Source organism: Macaca thibetana, chromosome Y, assembly GCF_024542745.1.
Source record: "Macaca thibetana thibetana isolate TM-01 chromosome Y, ASM2454274v1, whole genome shotgun sequence".
Taxonomy (NCBI): Eukaryota; Metazoa; Chordata; class Mammalia; order Primates; family Cercopithecidae; genus Macaca; species Macaca thibetana.
Window position 1 is genome coordinate 8,618,451 of NC_065599.1, and position 24,731 is coordinate 8,643,181.

At 38.7% G+C, this 24,731-nt stretch overlaps 1 protein-coding gene across 19 annotated transcripts in view; it reads left to right on the forward strand.

Annotated features, from left to right (window-relative positions):
- The window catches only part of UTY (ubiquitously transcribed tetratricopeptide repeat containing, Y-linked), a 225,293-nt gene that overhangs the window by 10,846 nt on the left and 189,716 nt on the right, over positions 1 to 24,731 (forward strand). The gene's annotated exons all lie outside the window — the stretch shown is intronic.

The window sequence follows — 24,731 nt, forward strand, 5'->3', positions numbered from 1 at the left end:
AAATTTTTCATTATAGTAAGAAAATATTGCAAGTCTGATCTGTAGCAGTGTGTTATTCTAAAGGAATACAGACAGCTCATCTCTTGAGTTTGAGCCCTGTATACAGCAGATCTTTTTCATTCAGTCAGACGATTTTCCTTCTCAGAAATAGATGGAGGGCTGGGCATGGTGGCTTATGCCTGTAATCCTTTGGGAGGCCAAGGCAGGTGGATCACCCGAGGTCAGGAGTTCAAGACCAGCCTGGCCAACATGGCAAAACCCTTTCTCTACTAAAAATACAAAAATTAGCTGGGTGTGGTGACATATACCTGTATTCCCAACTACTTGGGAGACTGAGGCAGGAGAATCGCATGGACTTGGGAGGCCGAGATTGCGCCACTGCACTGTAGCCTAGGCAACAGAGCAAGGCTCTGTCTCCAAAAAAAAAAAAAAAGCAATAGGTGGAGGTAAGTTACTTAAGATAACTGTAAAAAAAAGTGTACTTTTCATAGTACCAAGCCACTAACCAAGAGCATTATTTATTTAGGAAATCATAACATTTTTACTTCATACCTATATTTCCATACCAATGAATATTTTATAACTTTTGGATAGAAGTAAACATATTGGTAAAGAGTAGGTAGAGATATTTTCCAGCACATATGGGTAGTGGAAAGAACAGTGGACTATTTTAGGATTACAGGAAAGAGTTGGCGGGGGTATGCTACTCGTGTGCTTTAGCAGTAGAGTATCTGATGTACCTCATTTTTTGTTAGGTTAAGCCAGTGTTTACTAATTAATGTACTCTTGATTTGATACAGCATGCTCTATGGGTATATATGTTTCAGCTGGAACTTTGTCATTTAAAAATGGTTTATATTAACAGATTTATTTCAGTTTCTCTAACGTCTTCCTCCTGATAAGTAGTAGGTTGGGGAGTAGTAGAAGAGAAAGTCAATGAACGGTAAATGGAATTCTTAGTGCTTGTTAAATGGGCTTCATTTTAGCAGATGACTTTTACTAATAATCATGTTTATTTATAAACTTTTAGATAAAAATTTGGTTAAAATGTAATATTTCTTTCCCTTTTTTTTTTTTTTTTTTTTTGAGACAGAGTCTTGTTTTGTTGCCCAGGCTGGAGTGCAGTGTCATGATCTCGGCTCACTGCAACCTCCACCTCCTGGGTTCAAGTGATTCTCATGTCTCAGCCTGCCAGGTAGTTGGAAGTACAAGCATGCGCCACCACACTGGCTAATTTTTGTATTTTTAATAGAGGTGGATTTTCACCATGTTGGTCAGGCTGATCTCAAACTCCTGACCTCAAGTGAACCACCTGCCTCTGCCTCCCAAAGTGCTGGGATTACAGGTGTGAGCCACTGCACCTGGCCTAAAATGTAATATTTCAAAGGAAGTGATTGCTGAAGAAAAATGCATAGGTTTTTCTAGTATGCATTTAAGATTTTTTATGTGTATTTAATATGTAAACTTGAGAGCTAATAAACAAAGACCCTGAACTGAGAAACAGATTTACATAGGGACTGTCTGTCTTTGCTGTGTAGCAGTCATTTAATATGTATTTTTAATTTCTTACTTTTTTTTTTGTTTTTGGAGACGGTGTTGCTCTATCTCCAGGATGGAGTGCAGTGGCACCAACTCTCACTTGGCTCATTGCAACCTCTGCCTCCCTGTTCAAGTGATTCCCATGCCTCGGTCTCCCCCGAGTAGCTGGGATTACAGGTGCCTGCCACCACTCCTAGCTAATTTTTGTACTTTTAGTAGAGATGGGGTTTTAACATGTTGATCAGGCTGGACTCAAACGTCTGACCTCAGGTGATCCGCCTGTCTTGGCCTCCCAAAGTTTTGGGATTACAGGCATCAGCCATTGCTGCTGGCATATATTTTTAAATTTCTTAAAGCTTTAAGATTGAGAATTTAGTTACATTTTCTATTTAAAAAGAAGAGAAGACATCTTGTATAATTTTTGGTCTGTGAAGTGAATAAAGACTCCAAGGAAATTGTTTTGAAGGTTATTTTGTTGTGTTGTGATTTGGGCACAGGGTGGGTTAGACATTGGGCAAAATACATTAAGGTCAGAGAAGAATAACCTTGACATTTAAGTTCTTGATTAAATGTTTTCTCAGGTCCATATTGGCATGTAAAGAATTAGTCTTTTGGCCAGGCACAGTGGCTCATGCCTGTAATTCCAGCACTTTGGGAGGCTGAAGCAGGAGGATCACAAGGTCAGGAGTTCAAGACCAGCCTCCCAACATGGTGAAACCCTGTCTGTACTAAAGATACAAAAAATTAGCTGGCGGTGGCTCACGTCTGTAATCCTAGCACTTTGGGAGGCCAAGGCAGGTGGATCATGAGGTCAGCATATCAAGACCATCCTGGCTACCACAGTGAAACACCGTCTCTACTAAAAATGCAAAAAATTATCCAGTCGTGGTGGTGGGTACCTGTAGTCCTAGCTATGCAGGAGACTGAGGCAGGAGAATGGCATGAACTGGGAGGCAGAGCTTGCAATGAGCCAAGATGGCACCACTGCACTCCAGCCTGGGTGACAGAGCAAGACTCCGTCTCAAAAAAAAAAAAAAATTAGCCTGGCGTAGTGCCATGCGCCTATAATCCCAGCTACTCCAGAGGCTGGGGCAGGAGAATTGCTTGAACTCTCTCTAGAGGCAGAGGTTGCAGTGAGTTGAGATTGTGCCACTGCACTCCAGTGTGTGCAACAGGGCAAGACTGTCTCAAAGGAAAAAAGGAATCATTGTTTTTAGAGATAGAGGTTAACTTGATCACTTGTAATAGAGAAGAAAAGAAAGTGAATACGGAGCCATTCATTTGTATTTTTATATTTATTTCGTGGTGAGTTGAAAGTTTTCCAATTACAAGCTAACTGAGATTCCAGCCATTCATAACTTTCTCTCTTCTTCCTTCAAGTAAGTAATTTGTTACCTGTTGTATTGACAGCCACTTTTATTAAAAATTTTGGCTCTGTGTTTTTGGTTCCTGTATATTTACTATTATTCCCAGAATGATTAATAACGTATGTCAAACTTTATGTTTCTTTTTCTTCTTTTGTTTGCCTTTCCCTTTCTTGGGTGAAATTGTAATGCTCTGCCCTGGTACATACAGTATAAGAACATAAAATGGGTGCTTCCAAATAATAGGTCTTTGAGTTAGGCTTCTCCAAAAATAATAATGTTATTTCATTTATGGGTGAGCCTATTTTTGTTGCTGTTTAAATTGAAGATGATACTTCTTTAATTCGAAGTGTTAATGTAGTTTGAAAATATAAAAATCTGTTTTTTTAAAAAAGGAGTTCGGTGTTTCTTTGCTTCAACTTTTATTTTAAGTTCTGGGGTACCTGTGCAGAATGTGCAGGTTTTTTATATAGGTAGACATGTGCCATGGTTGTTTGCTACACAGATCAAACCATCATCTTGGTATTAAGCCCAGCATCCATTAGCTATTCTTCCCAGTGCTCTCCCTCCCTGATTCTTGATTATAGCTTTTTTTCTGTTGCCTAGAGAAACAAATTCATGGGGAATTTGTTAAGTATGTGAATTCTTAATCTATAATGTGGAAATACTGTTTGTTTATAGTATAAAGTGAAATATTTATACAAACTAGTGACCATAGCGTATGTGTCATGAAGGATAGTAGTCAGCGTGGTCTTGGACCAACCCAGTTTTCCATTCTTTCTCACTTGTAGTTCTCAAGAATGACTGTAGAATGTACTGGGAATACAACATCCTGAGATGATGAGGCACTCGGCAAACAGCCCTGCTTTTTTCCCAGCTGCGTCCCACACCAGAAACAGGATGCACTAAAGAGCTGGTGGTGTGTTCTTTCAACTGTTTAGCTCATTAAGGCTTACAATGCCGGGGTGTTAAACTTAGGGCTGCTTTTCAGGGTTCCTCAGCTATGGTGCAAGTGGTCATGGACAGATGAGACTCCATATGCTCTGGGTAGCTTTCCTGTGCCTTAGGCTGAAGCTTGCAATGATCCAAGGCTTCTGTTATCACAGATTGGCAGCATGGGATAGGCTGCCTGTGTCACCAGACTTAGACTCAGTGTATGTGTATGTGTGTCTGTATAAAACAGTGAATTTGCTTCACAATGGATATAGATTCTTGTCATTTAGGTTAATGTTATAAAGTCATTGTGAAAACTGAATTAGCAAATACTGAACTATTGTTCCTAAAGGGAAATACAAGATAAAGTTCCTGTTACCTTTGATCACAGCGTTGTTAGCTGATCAATACATAACTATATTTTATGTGTATTTCTGTTTAAAGATCCCTATTAAAATCTAAATTGTTGATTCATTATCATTGAACTCAAAGCCAGAAGCATTATAACTTGTGCCTGAATAAAACATATTTTTCTGTGAGGCACATCACAATCTTTTTGTACTGAGGCGCATCAGATAGCTCTTTGGCACTATACATTGGTTAGTGATTTTATTTTTTTATATGTATTTTATTTTATTTTGTTATTTTATATTGTATTTTATTATTTTACTTTATTTATTTATTTTACTTATTTATATATTTTTTTGAGACAGAGCCTCACTCTGTTGCTCAGTCTGGAGTGCTGTGGCACGATCTTGAGTGCAACCTCTGCCTTCCGGGTTCACGCCATTCTCCTGCCTCAACCTCCCGAATAGCTAGGACTACAGATGTCCACCACCACGCCCGGCAATTTTTTTGTATTTTTAGTATAGACAGAGTTTCATTGTGTTAGTCAGGATGGTCTTGATCTCCTGACCTCATGATCTGCCCGCCTTTGCCTCCCAAAATGCTGGGATTACAGGTGTGAGCCACCACACCTGACTTTATTTTATTTTTTGAAACATAGTCTCACTCTGTCAACGAGGCTGGTGTGCAGTGGTGTGATCTCAGCTCACTGCAACCTGTGTCTTCTGGGTTCAAGCGATTCTTGTGCATCAGCCTCCCTAGGAGCTAGGATTACAGCTGTGCGCCACCACACCCAGGTAATTTTTATATTTTTAATAGAGACAGGGTCTCACCATGTTGGCCAAGCTGGTCTTAAACTTCTGACCTCAAGTGATATGCCTGCCTTGGCCTCTCAGAGTGCTGGGATTACAGGTGTGAGCCACTGCACCCAGCTGGATAGTGATTTTAAAAAGTGAAATTACTAACAAAAGAGCAAAAATAAGAAACATGATACTGCATACAGCAGGAAAAGCCTACTTGTTTAGAGTACTTGACACATGAAGTCAAGGAAAGGCTCACCTCTTCTAACGTTAGCTGGGAATGCGTGTATCCAGTGGCTTTAATTTTTTGCTGTCCTGTGCAGGTCTGTGAATAACTGTGAAACCATCAAAAGTATTGATTTTGTATACAAATAAATGTTAGTCAGTTGAATAACATAGAACCCACAAATAATAAATATCAATTAAAGCTCTGAAAGCTGATAAATTGTTGCATATCTGTCATATGATCTTTTAGCTAGAGATTCATGAAAAATTTGTAAAGAATACAGATTTTTCCTATATCATGTGGCTGTGTACTTTTATTGACAGTAAAGGACAAAATATTGAGATAAACTTGTGTTCATAGAATGGTATTATATGTCTCTGTAAAGCTGATAAATTTTTGCATATGCATCAGGTGATTTTCTATTTATCTTCCCTGCATTCAAAGGTTAAGTACACAACATATTCATGTAATGTCCGATTAAATGTGTTTAGAATTCAGTCACAGTTCTAAAAAGTCATAGATAGCTTCCTTCTCTGCTTCTTAAAAACCTTCAGAGATTTCTCAAAGATCACAATTTGTGGTGTCACTAATTAGTCTGATTTATTCAAGGAGGAAAATGCAATTGAGAAGTTCCGAGAATAGCAGATTAGTGAGCATACCTCAGGTTTTCAGATATTCATGCCCATGCTCTCAGAACTATGGAATTGATGCATTAGGCAACTAGTAAAAGGTCTGTTAGCTTTGAGAACTAAAGAATTTGTGGCAGAACACATTGGAAAAACAGAAGGAACAAAACTTTCTTGGAGGTTGTATGTAGCCAGTTCTGAGACCCTGGTGACCTTGATGAGAATGTTATTTTAATAATGTCAAAAAAGTAATACATTTAAAAGGGTTTTCAGCAGATCTACTAATTTGATTTGATGACCTCAAGAAGATGAAGAGGTAGGAATAAAAGAGTTAGTCATTTTGCTTTTCTGCTTATCCTGACAGCTTCCTTGTCTCTTCTTAAACCACAATATTTTCCTGTTGGGGAGAGAGTAGCATATAAGAATGCAGGTCTATTGTGGTTTATGCTGGACAGGAGTTTTTTTCCCAATGTTAGTATGTATCAATGCTACATTTAAGTGGAGATGTGTTTTAGGCAACATTACATTTGTGAATATAAAAAGGTGCAAGAGAACAAGGTAGATATATTAGCCATTTATATAGTGCCAACTATGTGAAAGTTAATATATGCTCTTTTGATAACATATTTGAGGGTAAAAGTATGAACTTCCAGTCATATTCTCAAAAAAAAGAAATCCAAAACTACACCAAAGACAGAGGACAATCAAGGTGACCCACAGACTTATTTCCTTATTTTCTTTTCATCCTTCCTGTTGGCTTACTACTTTTCCATAGCTAATTAACCTACTCCTATAAAGGCATAGGAGCACTGGGTAGCAGCTGAGGATGATAGGAGAAAGACTGTTTCTTTAGTTAGAGCATAGTCAGAAAATAGAAGCATAGCTTGAGATCTATCCTTTTATTTTGTGTCTATCTTAAGAAGTCATCTTTCTTTTCCTGCCACAGCTACCATCCTTCACCTCTACTCCTACATTATTAGTACTTTTCAACCCTGTGTATTCTGTGTGGACTTGTACCATCACACTCTGCTTTAGTTTTTTTCGTTGTTGTGTTTAAGATGGAGTCTCGCTCTGTTGCCCAGGCTGAGGTGCAGTGGTGTATGTTGGCTGACTGAAATCTCTGCCTCCCAGGTTTATGCGATTCTCCTGTCTCAGTCTCCTGAGTAGCAGGGATTACAGGCCTGTGCCGCCATGCGCGGCTAATTTTGGAAGTTTTGGTAGAGACAGGGTTTTGCAATGTTGCCCAGGCTGGACTTGACTTCCTGACCTCAGGTGATCCTCCCTCTTCAGCCTCCCAAAGTGCTGGGATTACAGGCATGAGCCACTGCACCTGGCCTCTTTTTTGGTGGTGTTGAGTAATATTATCTAGTCAAAATTTTCCATTTGGAAAGATTATACTAAGCATGCCAGGGTCATGAGCCCTTCTTAACCCTTTTCTATTTCTTTGATTTCTTGTTTAAATTTCTTATAGTACATGGCTTTTCATTCCTCAGTCATTTCTTGCTTGTGTATTGAAAACTGTTTAGGTGCTTGGGACCTGCAAGGAAAGATTAAGAGACTTGATGTCATAGTAAGTAAGGCCAGATACAGAACTCAAGTTGACCTGACTTGAAAGTTACTTTTCCTACTATATTCTGCTGCTTTTTCAGTCTTACCCGTTTCATACTGTTTACTAGTTTCTATTTTTAAGACAACATTAAAAAAAAAAAAAAAAACCAAACAGTATTCAGATAACTAAAAAAACTATTGCTATGTGTTTTGTTGACATCTGTAGTTAGTGTTTTGAGCTTAGTGACTTAGTATTTAAGAAAAATTCTACGAAGCCTTCAGTAACACATTTGCCACCAAGAGACAACTGTTAGTTTTGATAAAAATCGTGATAGTCTATTGTGTCAATAAAAACATTTCAAAATTTAAAATTTGTTTTTTTACTCTGCATACCAGTTTGTAGCTTAAACTCAATAGAGTATACGAATAATATCATGCCAAAATACCTCAGATTTATAGGCTGCATTTACAAAAACATTTGTAAACCCTTATTCCATTAGTTAAGTTAAACATTTTCTGAGGTGGGCATGGTGGCTCACACCTGTAATCCCAGCACTCTGGGAGTCCAAGTTGGGCAGATCAACTGAGGTAGGGAGTTTGAGACCAGTCTGGCCAACATGGCGTCTCTACTGAAAATACAAAAATGAGCAGGGTGTGGTGGTGCACACCTGTAGTCCCAGGTACTTGGGAGGCTAAGACAGGAGAATCTCTTGAACCCAGGAGGCGGAGGTAAGCTGAGATGGTGCCATTACACTGCAGCTTGGGCGACACTCTGTCTTAAAACCAGAAAACATTTTCCTATTGAGCATTTTAGTCTCTTTGTTGCTTTTTATGCTTTCAAAATCATCACTGTTGATAAGCCTAGTGAAAATTTTTATGTGCCAGTAGTTGTTGTTATATATCCATTACCAGCATTATGGAGGCAAGGAATACATACACACAAATACTCTTGTTTTTAAATGAACTTTTGAGTGCTTAATGCCAGATTGTCCTCTTGAAAGGTTTTACTCATTTATATTTGCACATCTGTATGTATGAGAGTAACTATGTTCTTGAATTCTTAGCACTGCTTAGTATTATTTTTACCTTTGGATTGTGGTTTATATTACTAATTTCTCTCCCACTCTCCTTCCCAACCCCCACCCTGTCCTTCTACCTCCTTGTTTCTGTCCTTCCCTCCTTTCCACCCTCCTTCCCTCATTTCTCTTCTTTTCCTTCTCTTTCCTTTCTTTCCTTGCTTCTCATTCTTCCTTTCCTTCCTCCTTGTTTCTTGACAATTGCTTCTGTTTTCATTTCTAAGAAAATTCTTACAGATTCTTAAAACTCAAAAAATGGGAGAAGTTGTAAAATTTTTTTGTTGCACTGTGTATACAGTAGTCAGGACCTTTTGTTGTAAAGTTTGCTTTTCCCCCGTTAAAAAATTATTTGTAAAATGATATATAAAAATTGTGTATCTTTCTCATGTACAACATCTTGTTTCGAAACTTGTACATTGCAGCATTGTTAAATCAAACTAACGTTTGCATTACTTAACAAATTTCTATTTATTTTGGTGTTAACATTTAAAATTTACTCTCAGCAATTTTCAAGATATGTAATATGAATATAGTTACTGTGTTTTATAGTAGATCCCTTGAACTTACGCTATCTCACTGAAATTTTGTTTCCTTTGACCAATATCTTGTTAACTGCATCCCTCCCCCTCATTTTTTTTTTTTTTTTCTTGAGACAGGGTATGGCTCTGTCGTCTAGTCTGGAGTGTGGTGGCACAATAATGGCTAACTGCTATCTCTGCTTCCCCAGCTCAAGCATCCTCCCACATTAGCCTTCTGAGTATTCGGGCCTACAGGCATGTGCCACCATGCCAGGATATATATATTTTTTGATTATTTGTACAAATGGAGTTTTGCCATATTGCCCACACTGGTCCTGAACTTCTGAGCTCAAGCAGTCTGCCATCTTGACCTCCCAAAGTGCTGGGATTACAGGTATGAGCCAGTGTGCCCGACCCCATTTTTTTTATTTGAAAGAAGTGAAGCAAGGTCATGAGGTTAAAGAAAAAATGATATGGTACTTTCTCCACTTTTTCTCCTCGTATTTCTATTATGTTAAACATAAAAACATGGTAGGGATTATAAAACTCTGAATTTTCTTTTTAATAGTCAACTTTCATTATTGGCTCTTGATTTTTTTTCTTTATATAAATATATTATTGGTTATTGGCAGTCATTTTAATACTTTAAGAAGTATGTTTGTATATTTAATCTGTGATTAACAAATGAGTTTGATGTTCTCTGGCTTTAATGAAACAGTGAATTTTAGGTGCTTAGGAATACTTTGAAGGAAATTAGGGATTTAAGCTTATAACAGACTAAAATGAATAGATTTAAATACAAAACAAATATTAAAAATAATTCGAAGTCTGTTTAAGACTAAAATTGGGTTCAAGGATTGATAAAACTTAAGCTTTGGGTATTCATCAAGGGGGTTGTTGTTGAAATGGTTGGTAAACGGTTTTTGTAAGTGGTAAAGGAAAACAGTGATCTTGCCTATAATGATGTTAAAAGGTTTCATAGTGGGACAAACAAGGACAACTTGAGCCAATGAGGACCCAAGAAGCACATGAATTTTAGTTTAAAGAGTGCATGAATTTTGGTTTACAAAGAGAAAAATAAATTAGACAATTACTGCAATTATTATGAAACAGACATTGTGCAGTATAAAGAAATCAAAATAAATGATCCTTACACCCTTGTCCCATCCTCTGTTTAAGAATTCAGGAAAGCCTGGGTTACAGTACACTAGGAATTTTATCCATGGGTCGGTGCTTAACTTAAATACTCAAAATAAGGACAATGCTTTGGATAAGATAAATTCAACAGGGAAACTATATTGAAGGAGATTGTTAATAGCCATTAATTTTAATAACCTATTTAGAAGACAGAAAATGTTAAGATTTTTTAAATGATAAGATCCAGCGACTGATGGAATAGACAGAATCTTGAGAACTTGCTTAAATGACTTAAAATATAACAGGTAAGCTTAAGTACATGAGGTGACAGTCAAAATTATAAGAGGTAAATAAATTCCTTATAAATTCTGAATAAGAATTTTAAACTTTATAGGTTGAAAATGGAGGCTGACCATAGTACTCTCCTAATGCCTTTATCTAGGACAGTGATTGACAATATGATTATAATGTTTTTACTTTTTATTGACATGGTCAAGTGCATGATACATTTTACAAGTTATTAGAGAGTTTCTGTATATACTCCATTTCCGTTTCAGCTCTTCCATTAGGATGATAGATTTCTCACAGTGTTATGAAGCAATATTTAAATATTAACTAAAGTCTCTATTAAAAATTTTTTTTGGGGGGGGCGGAGCAAGATGGCCAAATAGGAACAGCTCCAGTATCCAACTCCCAGCGCAAGCGACACAGAAGACCGGTGATTTCTGCATTTTCAACTGAGGTACTGGGTTCATCTCACTGGGGAGTGCCGGACGATCGGTGCTGGTCAGCTGCTGCAGCCCGACCAGCGAGAGCTGAAGCAGGGCGAGGCATTGCCTCACCTGGGAAGCGCAAGGGGGAAGGGAATCCCTTTTCCTAGCCAGGGGAACTGAGACACACAACACCTGGAAAATCGGGTAACTCCCACCCCAATACTGCGCTTTAAGCAAACAGGCGCACCAGGAGATCATATCCCACACCTGGCCGGGAGGGTCCCACACCCACGGAGCCTCCCTCATTGCTAGCACAGCAGTCTGTGATCTACCAGCAAGGCAGCAGCGAGGCTGGGGGAGGGGCGCCTGCCATTGCTGAGGCGTAAGTAGGTAAACAAAGCTGCTGGGAAGCTCGAACTGGGTGGAGCTCACAGCAGTTCAAAGAAACCTGCCTGTCTCTGTAGACTCCACCTCTGGGGACAGGGCAATAACCAAAGCAGCCGAAACCTCTGCAGACGCAAACGACTCTGTCTGACAGCTTTGAAGAGAGCAGTGGATCTCCCAACACGGAGGTTGAGATCTGAGAAGGGACAGACTCCCTGCTCAAGTGGGTCCCTGACCCCTGAGTAGCCTAACTGGGAGACATCCCCCACTAGGGGCAGTGTGACACCCCACACCTCACAGGGTGGAGTACACCCCTGAGAGGAAGCTTCCAAAGCAAGAATCAGACAGGTACACTCGCTGTTCAGAAATATTCTATCTTCTGCAGCCTCTGCTGCTGATACCCAGGCAAACAGGGTCTGGAGTGGACCTCAAGCAATCTCCAACAGACCTACAGCTGAGGGTCCTGACTGTTAGAAGAAAAACTATCAAACAGGAAGGACACCTACACCAAAACCCCATCAGTACATCACCATCATCAAAGACCAGAGGCAGATAAAACCACAAAGATGGGGAAAAAGCAGGGCAGAAAAGCTGGAAATTCAAAAAATAAGAGTGCATCTCCCCCGGCAAAGGAGCGCAGCTCATCGCCAGCAACGGATCAAAGCTGGACGGAGAATGACTTTGACGAGATGAGAGAAGAAGGCTTCAGTCCATCAAATTTCTCAGAGCTAAAGGAGGAATTACGTACCCAGCGCAAAGAAACTAAAAATCTTGAAAAAAAAGTGGAAGAATTGATGGCTAGAGTAATTAATGCAGAGAAGGTCATAAACGAAATGACAGAGATGAAAACCATGACACGAGAAATACGTGACAAATGCACAAGCTTCAGTAACCGACTCGATCAACTGGAAGAAAGAGTATCTGCGATTGAGGATCAAATGAATGAAATAAAGCGAGAAGAGAAACCGAAAGAAAAAAGCAGAAAAAGAAATGAACAAAGCCTGCAAGAAGTATGGGATTATGTAAAAAGACCAAATCTACGTCTGATTGGGGTGCCTTAAAGTGAGGGGGAAAATGGAACCAAGTTGGAAAACACTCTTCAGGATATCATCCAGGAGAACTTCCCCAACCTAGTAGGGCAGGCCAACATTCAAATCCAGGAAATACAGAGAACGCCACAAAGATACTCCTCGAGAAGAGCAACTCCAAGACACATAATTGCCAGATTCACCAAAGTCGAAATGAAGGAAAAAATCTTAAGGGCAGCCAGAGAGAAAGGTCGGGTTACACACAAAGGGAAGCCCATCAGACTAACAGCAGATCTCTTGGCAGAAACTCTCCAAGCCAGAAGAGAGTGGGGGCCAATATTCAACATTCTTAAAGAAAAGAATTTTAAACCCAGAATTTCATATCCAGCCACTTATGAATCACAGTTTCATAAGTGAAGGAGAAATAAAATCCTTTACAGATAAGCAAATGCTTAGAGATTTTGTCACCACTAGGCCTGCCTTACAAGAGACCCTGAAGGAAGCACTAAACATGGAAAGGAACAACCGGTACCAGCCATTGCAAAAACATGCCAAAATGTAAAGACCATCAAGGCTAGGAAGAAACTGCATCAACTAACGAGCAAAATAACCAGTTAATATCATAATGGCAGGATCAAGTTCACACATAACAATCTTAACCTTAAATGTAAATGGACTAAATGCTCCAATTAAAATACACAGGCTGGCAAACTGGATAAAGAGTCAAGACCCATCAGTCTGCTGTATTCAGGAGACCCATGTCACAGGCAGAGACATACATAGGCTCAAAATAAAGGGATGGAGGAAGATTTACCAAGCAAATGGAGAACAAAAAAAAGCGGGGGTTGCAATGCTAGTCTCTGATAAAACAGACTTTAAACCATCAAAGATCAAAAGAGACAAAGAAGGCCATTACATAATGGTAAAGGGATCAATTCAACAGGAAGAGCTAACTATCCTAAATATATATGCACCCAATACAGGAGCACCCAGATTCATAAAACAAGTCCTTAGAGACTTACAAAGAGACTTAGACTCCCATACAATAATAATGGGAGACTTCAACACTCCACTGTCAACATTAGACAGATCAACGAGACACAAAGTTAACAAGGATATCCAGGAATTGAACTCATCTCTGCAGCAAGCAGACCTAATAGACATCTATAGAACTCTCCACCCCAAATCAACAGAATATATATTCTTCTCAGCACCACATCGTACTTACTCCAAAATCGACCACGTAATTGGAAATAAAGCACTCCTCAGCAAATGTACAAGAACAGAAATTATAACAAACTGTCTCTCAGACCACAGTGCAATCAAACTAGAACTCAGGACTAAGAAACTCAATCAAAACCACTCAACTACATGGAAACTGAACAACCTGCTCCTGAATGACTACTGGGTACATAACGAAATGAAGGCAGAAATAAAGATGTTCTTTGAAACCAATGAGAACAAAGATACAACATACCAGAATCTCTGGGACACATTTAAAGCAGTGTGTAGAGGGAAATTTATAGCACTAAATGCCCACAAGAGGAAGCAGGAAAGATCTAAAATTGACACTCTAACATCACAATTCAAAGAACTAGAGAAGCAAGAGCAAACACATTCAAAAGCTAGCAGAAGGCAAGAAATAACTAAGATCAAAGCAGAACTGAAGGAGATAGAGACACAAAAAACTCTCCAAAAAATCAATGAATCCAGGAGTTGGTTTTTTGAAAAGATCAACAAATTGACAGACCACTAGCAAGACTAATAAAGAAGAAAAGAGAGAAGAATCAAATCGACGCAATTAAAAATGTTAAAGGGGATATCACCACCGACCCCACAGAAATACAAAGTACCATAAGAGAATACTATAAACACCTCTACGCAAATAAACTGGAAAATCTAGAAGAAATGGATAATTACCTGGACACTTACACTCTTCCAAGACTAAACCAGGAAGAAGTTGAATCCCTGAATAGACCAATAGCAGGCTCTGAAATTGAGGCAATAATTAATAGCCTACCAACCAAAAAAACTCCAGGACCAGATGGATTCACAGCTGAATTCTACCAGAGGTACAAGGAGGAGTTGGTACCATTCCTTCTGAAACTATTCCAAGCAATAGCAAAAGAGGGAATCCTCCCTAACTCATTTTATGAGGCGAACATCATCCTGATACCAAAGCCTGGCAGAGACACAACAAAAAAAGAGAATTTTAGACCAATATCCCTGATGAACATCGATGCAAAAATCCTCAATAAAATACTGGCAAACCGGATTCAGCAACACATCAAAAAGCTTATCTACCATGATCAAGTGGGCTTCATCCCTGGGATGCAAGGCTGGTTCAACATTCGCAAATCAATAAACATAATCCAGCATATAAACAGAACCAAAGACAAGAACCACATGATTATCTCAATAGATGCAGAAAAGGCTTTTGACGAAATTCAACAGCCCTTCATGCTAAAAACGCTCAATAAATTCGGTATTGATGGAACGTACCTCAAAATAGTAAGAGCTATTTATGACAAACCCACAGCCAATATAATACTGAATGGGCAAAAACTGGAAAAATTCCCTTTGAAAACTGGCACAAGACAGGGATGCCCTCTCTCACCACTCCTATTCAACATAGTGTTGGAAGTTCTGGCTAGGGCAATCAGGCAAGAGAAAGAAATCAAGGGTATTCAGTTAGGAAAAGAAGAAGTTAAATTGTCCCTGTTTGCAGATGACATGGTTGTATATTTAGAAAACCCCATTGTCTCAGCCCAAAATCTCCTTAAGCTGATAAGCAACTTCAGCAAAGTCTCAGGATACAAAATTAATGTGCAAAAATCACAAGCATTGGTATACACCAGTAACAGACAAACAGAGAGCCAAATCAGGAATGAACTTCCATTCACAATTGCTTCAAAGAGAATAAAATACCTAGGAATCCAACTTACAAGGAATGTAAAGGACCTCTTCAAGGAGAACTACAAACCACTGCTCAGTGAAATAGAAGAGGACACAAACAAATGGAAGAACATACCATGCTCATGGATAGGAAGAATCAATATCGTGAAAATGGCCATACTGCCCAAGGTAATTTATAGATTCAATGCCATCCCCATCAAACTACCAATGAGTTTCTTCACAGAATTGGAAAAAACTGCTTTAAAGTTCATATGGAACCAAAAAAGAGCCCGCATCTCCAAGACAATCCTAAGTCAAAAGAACAAAGCTGGAGGCATACGCTACCTGACTTCAAACTATACTACAAGGCTACAGTAACCAAAACAGCATGGTACTGGTACCAAAACAGAGATATAGACCAATGGAACAGAACAGAGTCCTCAGAAATAATACCACACATCACAGCCATCTGATCTTTGACAGACCTGACAAAAACAAGAAATGGGGAAAGGATTCCCTATTTAATAAATGGTGCTGGGAAAATTGGCTAGCCATAAGTAGAAAGCTGAAACTGGATCCTTTCCTTACTTCTTATACGAAAATTAATTCAAGATGGATTAGAGACTTAAATGTTAGACCTAATACCATAAAAATCCTAGAGGAAAACCTAGGTAGTACCATTCAGGACATAGGCATGGGCAAAGACTTCATGTCTAAAACACCAAAAGCAACGGCAGCAAAAGCCAAAATTGACAAATGGGATCTCATTAAACTAAAGAGCTTCTGCACAGATAAGAAACTACCATCAGAGTGAACAGGCAACCTCCAGAATGGGAGAAAATTTTTGCAATCTACTCATCTGACAAAGGGCTAATATCCAGAACCTACAAAGAACTCAAACAAATTTACAAGAAAAAAACAAACAACCCCATCAAAAAGTGGGCAAAGAATATGAACAGACATTTCTCAAAAGAAGACATTCATACAGCCAACAGACACATGAAAAAATGCTCATCATCACTGGCCATCAGAGAAATGCAAATCAAAACCACAATGAGATACCATCTCACACCAGTTAGAATGGCGATCATTAAAAAGTCAGGAAACAACAGGTGCTGGAGAGGATGTGGAGAAATAGGAACACTTTTACACTGTTGGTGGGACTGTAAACTAGTTTAACCATTATGGAAAACAGTATGGCGATTCCTCAAGGATCTAGAACTAGATGTACCATATGACCCAGCCATCCCATTGCTGGGTATATACCCAAAGGATTATAAATCATGCTGCTATAAAGACACATGCACACGTATGTTTATTGCGGCACTATTCACAATAGCAAAGACTTGGAATCAACCCAAATGTCCATCAGTGACAGATTGGATTAAGAAAATGTGGCTCATATACACCATGGAATACTATGCAGCCATCAAAAAGGATGAGTTTGTGTCCTTTGTAGGGACATGGATGCAGCTGGAAACCATCATTCTTAGCATACTATCACAAGATCAGAAAACCAAACACCGCATGTTCTCACTCATAGGTGGGAACTGAACAATGAGATCACTTGGACTCAGGAAGGGGAACATCACACACCGGGGCCTATCATGGGGAGGGGGGAGGGGGGAGGGATTGCACTGGGAGTTATACCTGATGTAAATGACGAGTTGATGGGTGCAGCACAGCAACATGGCACAAGTATACATATGTAACAAACCTGCACGTTATGCACATGTACCCTACAACTTAAAGTATAATAATAAAAAATAAATTTAAAAAAAAAATTTTTTTTTAAGTTTTTCCCTGTTTTCCTTTTTCTCTTTGAGAGTTCTGACTAGGATAGCTCATTTCATTTAGTTGTCATGTCTCCTTATGATCTTCTTGTGTGTTGCAACTTTCTCAGGCTTTCCTTACTTTTGATGATGCTAGTAGTTTTGAGGAGTATTGGTCAGTTATTTTGTAGAATGTCCCTGAACTGGGATCATGTGATGTTTTTCTCATGATTAAACCAAGGTTATCATTTTTTTTTAGGAGGAAAGTTATAAGGATAAAGTGCATTTTTATCACATCATATCAGAGACACATACTGTCAACATGACTTAACAATGTTAATGTTATTTACTGGCTGAGGCACTTTTTGTTAGGTTTCTCCAGTGTAAAGTTACTCTTTTTGCTTCTTTCCATATCATATTGTTTGGAAGGAAGTCACTATCAATAGCCCACACTCAAGGGAGTACTTTTTTGCAGGTATAGACAAGCCAATCCTTGGGGGTTCATTTGGATTATGTTGAATTTATTAATTATTTTAGGAAAGATGTTCATCTTATCTATCTGTAGTAATTCTTTTGATTCATGTAAATGAAATGACTTTTCATTTGTTTTGTGCTGTAATTTCTTGTTTTGACAGTTTCAACATACAGATCCTGCGTTTTTTATTAAATATATTATACTGAGATGTAAATATTTAAATTTTTGGTGCCAAATTTTTGTGTATAGTTGTTTATTGTTCGTACTCTAAGAAGTAACAGTTGAGTTTTAAAATTGACTTTTAATCATAAGAGCTTACTAAATTCATGGTAGTTCTAGGCATAGAGTTTATAGATTCCTTGAAATTTTGTTTTCTTCAACTACTTATGAATGATTGAATATTCTTTAGCTTTGAAAAACTGAATACCCCCGCATAAATAAAACTGATTTTTAGAAACAGACTTTAGGACAACATACTTCTTACAATTAGTGTCTCTGAGTAGGCTCTTATATGTACCAAGTACTAGAAATTTGTGAGGAAATAAGATGAGGGAGAGAATGGACAATTCAAATGATGGTCATGTTAGAACACTTCTGTGGGGAGTGAGATGGCCTTCTAGTGATCTAGTTTGTAGTGTGTGAAGAGGATAATAGAGGTGGTTTAAAAAAAATAGGTGTGCACATATAATAGTCAAAACCAGGTTTAAGTGGACATTTTTCAGATTAAGAAATACAAGAATAGCAGATGTTGGTAGATCAGTATGTGTATGTCCTGAGTCATTGTATTCCTAAATTGTATCTGGGATATAGATGCCATTTGGAACCTTTTTTCTTTGTTCTGGTTCTCCTGTTTTCTTTATCACATATCTTCTTCGTTGGTATATAATTTTTTATTTTTCATTATATTTTAGAGTCAGGTTCTTGCTCTGTCTTCCAGGTGGTGGTGCACTGGCTCAATGTCGACTCACTGCAACCTCTGTCTTTGTGGCTGAAGCCATTTTTCCACCTCAGCTGCCCAGGTAGCTGGAACTACAGGTTCAAGTCACCACGCCTGGCTAATTTTTGTGTTTTTTCCAGAGACAGAGTTTCATTACCCAAGGCTGGCCTTAAACTCTTGAACTTGAGTAATCCATACCTGCCTTTTTCTCAGAGTGCTGGGATTATAGGTGTAAGCCTCGTATGTCCAGCCAGTGTATAATATTTTCTAGACGAGCACATTCTTTAGTACCTTCTTAAGGAAAGATTCGTGAGAAATAATGTTTTGAGACTTCACATATATGTTTGTGTGAAATATCTTTCTTTTACCCTTGCAACTGTAAATTAATAATCTGAATATTTAAATCTAGGATGCAAATAGTTTTTTTTTTTTCATAATTTTGGAAGTTATTTTCCATTTTCTTGGTGTTGGAATTGTTGGTATGGAGTCTGAGGTTCTTTAATAACAATTTTTTTCATGTGACCTGTTGTTCAGTGCCTTACCCCTGGAAGTCTTTGTCCTTATGTTGTAAATAGAGGAGTAAGTGGTCTTTTTGGGGTTGCTAAGGATTGTTCCATTACGGCTGTGGAGATTATACTTGAGGCAAATGAAATTAAAGGGTTTGTTTTACTCAAAGGTTCTAGAAGAGGCAGGCCTGGCACACCACACAAGGGGTAATCTAGGTGGTACTCACAGAAAGTGGCCTTACCCAGCACATCAGGAGCTGAGAGAATGTGGAACCCCTTTATTAGGGGTCAGGACAGAATACTGAAGCAAAAGACTAGAGAGAATTTTACTGATGTGTTTGAATGTTTCTAGATCATAATCAGGGAAAGGCAAGAAAGTCGACTTGGCAGGGACTAGTCTTGTCCTATTGATGTACCTGATCATTTGGGTTAGACAGTCACAGGCGCTGGGGATATTGAAGACTTAGGAAAATACTAATTTTCTAAAAACTGGGAATATAGAACTATAGTTCCAAAGTTTCAAATTGATATGTTTTAGAATAGGCCTATTTTAGTCTATTATGTGTCGTTGTGAATCAGCATCTCATGTCCTTCATGTTGGAAATGTTTTGATGATAATTTAGAAAATCTGTTATTCTTACCCTTTCTCTGAAATTTTATTATTCATGTGCTTTAGGTATGTGATAGTCTATGACTATGGATAGTCGTTCTGATCTTTGAATTTTCCCATCCCTTCCAGAGAGATTTTTACTTATTCCAGAAAAAATGATTTCTTTTTTTTAAAAGTTTAATGTTAAAATGTATATAACACAATTTGCCATTTAAATCACTTTTAAGTGTTAAATTTCTTTAGCAGTAAGTACATCATAGCCATCACCACTCTTCCAAAAGTTTTTTTTTTTTGTCATACCAAACAAAACTCTCTAACCATTCAGCTATAAATTCGTATTCACCACACCCAGCCCTTGTTTGCCTATATTACACCTTGATCTGTATGAACATATCTTTCCGTGGTAAGTTATAAGTGGAATAATGCATTATTGTTCCTTTTGTGTCTGGATTCTTTTACCTGTCATGTGTTTAATTTAGTCATTCATATAATATGTATTAGAATTTCATTTGTTTTTAAGGCTTATTAATATTTCTTTGTATGTATGTACCACTTTTTTGTTTATCCATTGGTGTTTGTGGACTCTTGATTTGTTTCCACCTTTCGGCTAGTGTGAATAATGCTGCAATAAATCATTGACATAGATCCTTGTTTCTTTTCTTTCTTTTTTTTTTTTTTTTTTTTTGAGACAGAGTGTCACTTTGACACCCAGGCTGGAATGAAGTCGTGTGATCTGACTCACTGCAACCTCCACCACCTGGGTTCAGGTGATTCTCCTGCCTCAGCCTCTTGAGTAGCTGAGATTACAGGTGTCTGCCTCCATTCCTGGCTAATTTTGTATTTTTGGTAGAGATGGGGTTTTGCAATGTTGTCTAGGCTGGTCTCAAACTCCTGGTCTCAGGTGATCTGTGCACCTTGGCCTTCAAAAGTGCCAGGATTATAGACGTGAACCAACATGCCCGACCTGTTTGGTTTCTTTAAAACAGTTTACAATGTATATATTTCTTTGGTTAAAATGTTATTTTATTGGTCACTACTCTTTCTTCCTTTCTTCAGCTAGGTCCTTACAATCACTAGTCTACTTTCTGTCTCTGTGGATTGCCTGTTATTGATATTTCATATAAATAAAATCATATTGTATGTGTCAGCTGTTTTTACTCAGCAGAATATTTGCAAGTTTCATTCATGTTGCAGCATGTATCACTACTTTGTTCCTTTTTATTACTGAATATTTTATTGTACTTGTATGCCACAATTTACTGTTCATCTTGGATGAATGCTTTCTTTTTTTTTTTTTCCTACCTTTTGGCTGTTCAGAATGTACTATGAAAATTAGTATACAGACATCTATTTGAGTCCCCACTTTTAATTGTTTTTTTTTGTTGTTACCTAGGCTGGAGTGCAGTGACGTGATCATGGCTCACAGCAGCCTCTGCCTCCTGGGTTCAAGCGATTTTCTCACCTCAGCCTCCTGAGTAGCTGGGCTTACTGGCAACCACCAGCACACCCAACCAATTTTTGTCTTTTTTTTTTTTTTTTTGGTAGAGATAGGGTTTCGCCATGTTGGCCAGGCTGGTCTCGAACTCCTGACCTCAGGTGATCCAGCCACCTCGGCCTCCCAAAGTGTTGGGATTACAGGCGTGAGCCACTGTGCCCGGCCTTCAGTTCTTTTGACAAGTTAGCTGGCAGTGGAATTGCTATTTTTATTACTGAAAAAACAGTAATTTTTGTAAGAAAACCTGTTTTCCACAGATGCTGTACCCATTATTACTATCCTGCCATTAAAGGAGATTTCCAGTTTTTTGCCAACACTTGTTTTTTATTATTTCCCCACACCTCCTGTTGTAACCATTACAGTGTGAAGCGATAGTCTCATAGTGGTTTTGATTTGCATTATTTCCCTAGTGACTAATGCTGTTGAGTATCTTTTCAGGTGCTCATTGGCCATTTAGGTATCTTCTTTGGATAGATGTCTGTTCAGATTCTTTATGTATTTTTTAGTTGAGCTACTTGTCTTTTTGTTACTGAGTTCTAGGAGTTTTTTGTATATTCTCGATAATAAATCATGATTAAACATGATTTGCAAATATTTTCTCCCATCATATAGGTTTTCATTTCATTTTATTGACAAGGAGCTTTGCGTAGAGGTTTCTAATTTAGATCAAGTTCAGTTTATCTGTTGTTGCTTATGCTTTTGATGCCCTCTCTGTTGCCATGTTCGTGAACATGAAGAATCTTTAGATTTTCTCCCAGATTTCTTTGGTTTTACTTCTTGTGTTTAATAAATAATTGATTACATTTAGTATATTAATGTGAGTTGGGGGACCAGCCTCATTCTTTTGCATGAGAAAATTGAACTGCCCATTCAAAAGTGGACTAAGCATTCTGTGAAATAATCAATTGATCATACATGTAAACATTATTTTCAGGTTCTCAGCTCTATTCTACCATTGTCTCTATTTCTGTCCTTATGTTAGCTCTACTGTTTTGATTACAGTAGCTTTGTAGAAAGTTTTGATATTGGGAAATGTGAGTCATTGGAGTTTATTGCTCCTCAAGTTGTTTTAGCTACTTGCAGTTGCTTAGTGCTCTAGCAGTGCATTGGTCCCAAAGTGACCTCTCTCTCTGGAGCAATGCCTTTGCGTGATCTCCAGGCAGTCCCCTGTGTTAGTCTGAGGGCCCTTGAAGGGTTTAGGAGCTTTGTCGTGGCTAGCATCCACATCTCTTTTTCATTCACATTTGGAGAAATTTCATACCTATCTTTAAGTACATTTTACAACTGGTTCTGTCTCCATTCCTTGTGGAGTGTAATGATACTTAGTTCTGTGATTAATAACCCACAAATCCATGAGGCTGCATTCTTTCGTTGCCTTAGTTTATTTTTTCTTGTTAGCTTAGCTTGAGAGTAGTTTTTTATCTTTCCGTATTCTAGTTTAATGATGTTTCTGTGTGCATTGTGCTGCTGAGGCTATTAGCTGAGCTCTTTATTTTGACTATTTCATTTATAAGTTCTAAAGTTTACATTGGTTTGCCTTTTGTAGCTTCTGTTTCTTTACTGTGACTTTCTCATTTTTCCTTTTTTTATTGTTCTTTGAAGCACTTTTATTCCAGTTTAAAATTTGTTATCATATACTCAAACATTTCTCCCATCTTTTTCATTCAGTGTGATTTACTTCTTTTTCTTCTTTTTTTTTTTTTTTTTTTGTTTGATATGGTGAATGATTTTTGACTGGATCTTGAAAGGTTTTATGTTATGCTATCAGGCAGAGTCTCACTCTGTTGCCCAGCAGTAGTGCTATCTCGGCTCACTGCAACCTCTGCCTTGTGGGTTCAAGTGATTCTTATGCCTCAGCCTCTCAAGTAGCTGGAACTACAGGTATGTGTCACCATACTTCGCTAAGTTTTATAGTTTTAGTAGAGATGGGGTTTCACTCTGTTGGCCAGGCTGGTCTCGAACCCCTGACCTTCAGTGATCCACCTACCTCGGCCTCCGAAAGTACTAGGATTACAGGTGTGAGCCACTGCACCTGGCTGGTAGATCTTATATTAATCTGCAGTAAATGGTATTGCTGTTTCTTACTGCCAGGTGAACGTTAAAATTCAGATTCTTCACTGAGTTAGGCTTTTTGTTAATGCTGAACTGAAATGAGAGTTTTGGCTTCCCACATGGTTTCCATTATTCTTCCAAGCTTCCGTATTACTGGCCAGTGGTTAAAATCCTGACTTCCACCTGGGTGCTCTGACTCCCCTAGCACGTGCAGGCAACTTGTTTCTGCCATATGAGTGTGAAATCTAGGCTACTTTCAGCGGAGGACATGTGAGCCTCATTACTAGCCATCAGATAAATTCTTTTCTTGCTCCCTTATTGGCATCCTCTCACATTAACACAATAGGTAGCCTGATACATGATAGATGTCTGTGCTTTCTCCTTGACCTTTGTGTGTAGAGTAGGTGGTTTGAGGGAACTCTTTTTCTGTACTGTTTGCAGTGGACAGATTACATTCTCAGTTTTCTGTCTTGCTGGATTGCCTTTTTCCTTGGTCCTTTGGTTACTGAGATTAGCTCCACCCTGCCTGCCTTCATTCTTTTTGGTGCTTCCAGAATGGTGGCTTCTTCAGTTTCAAATGTGGGATAGCAGGGAAAAAGATAACCTGTAACATGGTGGGAATTTACCACTGTGGTATTCTTCAGGCTTTCTGTTCCTTTTTCTGTTCTTTTTTTCCCAATAATTGTTACTTGTAGTGTTTATGCTGAACAGTGTCCCACATTTCTCATTCGTGCAACACTTCTTGAGGTCTATCTCCCAGGACTTTTCTAACCCTGGAGATTTCTTTCCTTGTTTCTCTCTGTAAAACTTCTAGCCAGTCTGCAATTTAGATACTTGCTCTTTTGGAGCTACTAGATGCTTATCTGTAAAAATCTGCATGTTTTCTATGATATTCTTGGGCTTGAACATCCCCAAATGCTTTCTGAATAAATTCACACTAGAAGAGAAACTACTGCATTCCATGATCTTAAGCCTACTTTTTCCACTAGAGTTGAACCTTTGCTTTTCAAGGTCTGGAGCCTGAGATAATGGCCACCAATCTTGAAATGATCCCTGTGCTTTAGGAGCAGGCACTGGGTAGGAGCTATGGTCTTTAGTCTGCTTGCTTCTTTTACATGGAATCTACCCAGAGTTATTTAGATCAAGGGCTGTTGGGCATCAGTACTTTCCTGGTCTACTGCACCTGGATTAGAGTTTCCAGTTAGCCACTGTGGGCATGGGAGAGCAAAGCAGCTTCTTGTCTTGTCATTTGCCCTTGTTTTTTTTGTTTTGTTTTGTTTTGTTTTCCAGACAGAGTTTCACTCTGTCATCCAGGCTGGAGCGCAGTGGCACGATCTTGGCTCCCTGCAATCTCTGCCTCCCACATTCAGGTGATTCTCCTGCCTCAACCTCCCAAGTAGCTGGGACTACAGGCACGTGCCATCACGCCTGGCTAACTTTTTGTATTTTTAGTAGAGACGGGGTTTCACTGTGTGAATCAGGATGGTCTCCATCTCCTGACCTTGTGATCCACCTGCCTCAGCCCCTCAAAGTGTTGAGATTACAGGCGTGAGCCACTGTGCCTGTCCCCACTTGTTTTTAATATAGTTTCTGCAATACTGAGCTGAGTGGGGGAAATTTTGGTAGCTTACATCTATTGAGAAGTTAGCCTAGCCCTAAAACAGGAGCAAGAGAGAACGCTGTATTTTGGTGGGTCTAGTGGTCCTATCTTACTGAGCTGGGGTAGAGTAGGAATGGTGTAAGAAAGAATTA